At 38.5% G+C, this 5,741-nt stretch overlaps 1 protein-coding gene across 1 annotated transcript in view; it reads left to right on the top strand.

Moving 5' to 3' along the window:
- Positions 1–4,446: 4,446 nt before the first annotated feature.
- FMO4 (flavin containing monooxygenase 4) overlaps positions 4,447–5,741 on the top strand; it is a 23,977-nt gene continuing 22,682 nt past the window's right edge. The window contains exon 1 of the mRNA XM_008594982.1: positions 4,447–4,524. The gene's annotated coding sequence lies outside the window, so the exon portion shown is untranslated. The remainder of the gene's footprint in view (positions 4,525–5,741) is intronic.

The following is a 5,741-nucleotide window of genomic DNA, read 5'->3' as shown; positions in this document are numbered from 1 at the left end:
GCCTCCCACTCTCCACCCACCAGATCATATTTTTCCAGCTAGCTTTTTCTAATACAATGTTGTTGTTTTTGATGGCTGGCTGGTCAGTACAGGGATCTGAACTCATGACCTTTGGGTCATAAGGCTGCGCTCTAACCGACTGAGCAAACTGGCCAGCCCCTACAATATTCTTTCAAATTCTTGGGACTTCCAATCCAGACACCCTACCATCTCGCACTGTCCACCTCCCCACATTTTCTCATTTCTCTCATTACTCAGCTTAGAGTCTACAATTATATAATGTCACATTTGCATACGCTTTCAACTCCATTGTCCCCTCTTACTCATTCATACTTGCACAGCAGAACTCCAACTCTGGTCAAACTCTCCACCTACTTCAAACTTTCACCCGAATACTTCACCATAGGTAGAGGAAAAACACTCAGCACCCGAACTGACCACTCCTCAACTCATGACTATCCTACTGTCCCCAAATCCTGCTAGATTTCTCTAATTCCTTCACTTCCCAATCTGATCTCCCAGATGACTATTTTACATCACTTCTTCTCACAACAAATCTCCACCACTTCCTTCCCACCTCGCTCTCAAATGAGAGAATAGTAACAATTACCAGAGAACTTAACAGATTGCCACCACCACATCTCCCAATCTATCTGCTGTGGTGCCCATGTACCCTCTTTCCTGTTACTAAGGACAAGCTATCTGCACTCCTAAGGTCAATTTCTGCACTAATGGTCTGGATCCCACCCTTTGCACCTCCCTGAGGATGTCACTCCTATAATTGCCCTCTCAAGTGGTTGACTTTTTTTTTTCTTGCTACTGGATCAATCTTTACAATATATAAATGCTATAATATTTCCCATTTTTTGAAAACTCTTCTTGGTCATGCATTCCTATCAGCTAACACTTTACATGTCAGAGTGATATGATCTAATTTATGATTTTAGAATTGCAGGGGAGCAAATGAAAGTAAGGAGACTATTTCAGGAGAATAATTCCAGCAGTAGCAAACTAGATAATATGGACCAATCTTAGACTAGGCTCTTTGGAGGCTGTAAAACTGTTACAGAATAGGGCAGACTAAAGAGACCTAGCAGCTAAATGCGATTTGTAAACTAATTTGCTCCATCGTCAGAAAAAAATGTAACTATAAGAGTGGTATGTGGTTTAATATATGCAAATCAATTAAAATGTAACTATAAGAGTGGTATGTGGTTTAATATATGCAAATCAATTAATATGACATACCATACTAACACAGAATAGAGAGTCCCCCCCAAAATTTAAAAATTTAGGGTCAACTGATAAGTGTGCCAAGTGCATAAAATGGGGAAGGATAACCTCTTCAATAAATGGTGCTAGGAAACTGGATATCCACATGCAAAAAATGAAATTGAACCTTCATCTTATACCATACACAAAAAATCAACTAAAATGGATTAAATACTTAAATGTAAGACCTAAAACTATAAAATTCCTAGAAGAAAGCATAGGGAGAAACTTCTCAACATTGTTTTTGGCAATGATTTCTTGGCTATGACACCAAAAGCACAGGCAGCAAAAGCAAAAATAGACAAGTAAGACTACATCAAACTAAAAAGTTTTTGCACAGGAATGGAAACAATGAACAGAATGAAAAGGCAACCTGTGGAACGGGAGAAAATATTTGCAAACCATACATCTGATAAGAGGTTAACAGCAAAAAAATAAAAATAAATAACCTGATTTAAGAATGGGCAAAGGGCTTGAATAAGCATTTCTCCAGACAAAACATACAAATAGGCAACAGGCATATGAAAAGGTGCTCAACATCACTAATAATAAGGGAAACGCAATTGATACCCCATAAGGTAATATCACCTTACACTGGTTAGGATGGTTATTTTCAAGGAAAAAGAAAAAGACATAACAAATGTTGGCAAGGATGTGGAGAAATGGGAATTCTTGTACACTATTGGTGGGAATGTAAAATTGTGCAGCTGCTATGAAAAATAGTATGGAGAGTCCTCAAAAAATTAAAAATCTGAGCAGAACTACCATGTGATCCAGCAATCCTACTTCTTGGTGTGTATCCAAAAGAACTGAAAGCCAGATCTCAAAGAGATATCTGCACTCCCATGTTCACTGTAGCATTATTCACAATTACCAAATTATGAAAACACCCTAAATGTCCATCAACAGATGAAAGAATAAAGAAAATATGGGACATATTCATATAAAAAATGGAATATTACTCAGCCTTTAAAAAGAAGGAAAACCTGTTATATGCAGTAAGATGCTTGAATCTGGAAGACATTATGCTAAGTGAAATAAACCAGGCACAGAAAGATAAACACTGCATGATTTTACTAACATGAGGTATCTAAAATAGCTAAATTCACTGAAGCAGAGAGTAGAATGGTGGTTGGCAGGGCCTGGGAGAAGAAGGAAATGGGGAGCTGTACAATGGTCATAAAGTTTCAGTTATGGAAGGTGCATAAATTCTACAGATCTGCTGTGCAACATAGTGCCTATAGTTAACAATACCATATTGTGCACTTAAAAATATTGTTAAAAGGGTAGATCTCGTGTTAAGTGTTCTTACCAGAAGCAAAAAAAAAAAAAAAAAAAAAAAAAAGCAGGGGGGAATGAGGAAACTTCTGGAGGTGATTCACATGTTTATTATCCTCATTGTGGTGATGGTTTCATGGGTGCATTCATATGTCCAAACTCATCAAATTGTATGCAGTAAATATGTGAAGTTTCTTGTATATCAATTGTACCTCAATAAAGCTGTTTTAGAAAAAAGAGCGGTGTCATGGTAAATGTTTAACAACTGGCTCAGGGTGGAGGGAGATGATTTTTACTGTTTGCCAATTTCCATGGTACAAATATTCCCACCATGACTAATGTCACGTGATATTACTGAACTCGGAGTTGGATTCTCTCTGTATAAGCCAGCTCCAGCATGCCCCTAGATAAGAACATTTTTGGAGACAGTTGGAGAAATTTTTTAAAAATACTGTATGTTAAATGATATTATTAAATTTATATTGACTTTCTTAGATGTAGTAATGGTAATGTGCTTATGTGGAAGAGTGACCTTTCTTGTGAGATTCTGCTGAAATAACCTGATGGAATCCTGATGTTTGCAGATTACTTTCAGATGGTTTGGCAAAAGGGGTGTGTGTGTGTGTGTGTGTGTGTGTGTGTGTGTGTGTGTGTGTGTGTGTGTGTGTGTGTGTGTGAAAGAGAGAGAGAGAGAGAGAGAATGTACCAAGAGGTTAATAGTTGGTAACCTCTATTATTACAGTAATAAGAATATGGATGAGGGATACATTGGCGTTCACTAATGAAAACTATTAACTTTTCTATGCACTTGATATTTTTCAAAAGAAAAAAATTATTTCGCTGCCAACAGAAGATTTCATATTAAGATTTGGATTTGCAGCTTCCACTGGAAAGAGCCTAAGGCCTTGCAATACTGGGCTCATGCTCAAATAGCAACACAGAGCTGCACGGAATGTGCCTTCTGGTCAGATCTTCTCTGACCCACTTTGGTCACTTACGTTACTTTCCTCACTCCTATAGACATTTGCCTTTGTGACTCCTGGTTCAGATACTGTTCAATGAACCATGTTGGAAATTGTCCCTAAACATAAAACCTAAGATGGTCTGTTATGTTAGCTTCCAAACATTCAGCGGAAAAAAAATAAAATTTAAAAAGATGCTTACTTAGTATTCTATCACTGCCACTGCTTCTATAATTATTGTTCGTCTTGTGTCCTAGGTTAATACCTAAAAAATAAGTTTATGCTTTCTCAAACATTTTACCAGCTCCCTCTGCTGACCCCTCGTGAAGGATGATACTACATAAATTCCTTGTAAATTCTGAATTTTAAAATCACACTTCCAGGTTTAGAGAATTCCAGACACGGAAGAATTTACCAGTCACTTAAATTACTTTCTCCTTTGATGATGGTTCAAGAGACTAATAAGTGTCAGGGTTTAGAAGTTTGTTTCCAGAGCGGACCCGCCTGGTTCACTGAGAAGGCTGTGATTTGGGGTGACTTGGCGCCCTCTAGAGGCGACAATGACGAGAGCGCTGCTGCCCGCGTGCTTCTCCGTAAATTCTAGGGCTTTTCCGGAACTGTGACGTTCAGGAGGGTGGGGGAAAGGGACAGAAGTCCCGTACGTCCTTCCAATCCGGAAGCCGGATTCTAACTAGTCATTCTGTTCTCCCTTGCGATCACGGAAGTATAAATTCATGTCCTACACAACTTTTATTCCTTAGTATACTTCCGGCTGTCACCAGTATGACAGGACAGAGGGCTGGCTTTTGTTTTAAACTGAGAGCACTTTGATGAAAAGTCAGCATTCTGTTTATTTTTCTTTTAAAACAAAAAATTGGGGTTGGAGCTTGCTTTTTGGAGTTTTTTGGGGGGATTCTTTTGTTTTTGTTTTTGTTTTTAAGACAAACACTATCTTTGGCTAATTGGCATTGAGAGATAATTTAAGTCAAAGTATCTGCTCTATGCTAACAAGGTAAGTGCCCTGGACTTTTTTTTTTTTTTTTTTTAAGGGGGGAATTGTTTCCAGAAACTGCTTTTGCAGAGGATGAATGTTCTCCTTGGAGGGTGTCTTCTTGAAGTATGAATGTGATTCTCTTCTGGAGACTTTTGATTAGGGTTACAGCAGCAGAATTAAGGAGAGAATCAGGAAGTAAAGGGAAGTTGTAAGGAAACAAAGTTATGTTGTAGGGGAAATCATCTGAAAGGAGGTGTCCGTGGGAATAATAATCATGGGACTTTCCATGAGTCTAGACTCACCTATGATTTCATCTTGTTAATGAGCTGGGGGTGCCAGACACTGGGAAACAATACTCCACAGGTGGGGTGATAGGAATTACTGTAACCAAGCAAGAGCATAGGGGGGTGATGATCAGAAACATAAACTGACCAAATTCCAAACTCAAAGAAATCATGATTGATTACATGATTTGCAAATCATCGAAGTTTCCCCATGTCTCAAAAATGATCCCTACATTTCCTGGTTGGTCAAGTATTGGGTGGGTTTTTCCTGTTGTACAAAGGTGTAGTTCGATAGATCAGAGGTCTTTTCTGCCAAGGGACTAAATATAAGCAAGCTTTGAGCATCACACATTGGTAGCACACCTTATAGTTTACTAAGATCTTGCTCAAACCTATATTCTCCCAACCCTTCAAGCCTGCTGTATTCTCTCATACATTTGAATTCACATCTATTTTTTTTTNTTTTTTTTTATACCAATTACTTAGTTCTCAGACATAACATTCCTTTCAAGCTGGAAGAAAACAAAGAATACCACTTTAGCCTTCTGCTTTACAATTGTGGAAACAATGGCACAGAGAAATCAAGAATCTTGACCAAGGTTACATAGCTGTTTAGAGGCAGACACAAAACTAGAATTCAGATCTCAGTTTCTAGTTCACTCACTGCCTCCCCTTACTGACTTTAAAATGGCTGCCTCTACGCAGAAATTCACAGTCTGTAAATATGGATTAATTTTTAAAGCTGCAAGTTCCCAATTTGTTTCTACTGCTTGTACAGTCTCTGAGTCAGTATTTAAAAGACATGTTTTTGGCCAGTTCCTTTCTATCCCACAGCCCTCTCTGTGTCCCTAGCTAGATCTCCAGGCTAAACAGGCCAAGGGAGTCTACAGGCATTTGTACCTGAACATGCTGTTCTTATAGAACTCGCCACATGGTATCATATGTGTCAGC

Source organism: Galeopterus variegatus, unplaced genomic scaffold (genome assembly GCF_000696425.1).
Source record: "Galeopterus variegatus unplaced genomic scaffold, G_variegatus-3.0.2 Scaffold12054, whole genome shotgun sequence".
Lineage (NCBI taxonomy): Eukaryota > Metazoa > Chordata > Mammalia > Dermoptera > Cynocephalidae > Galeopterus > Galeopterus variegatus.
This window is presented reverse-complemented; position numbering and strand designations above follow the sequence as displayed.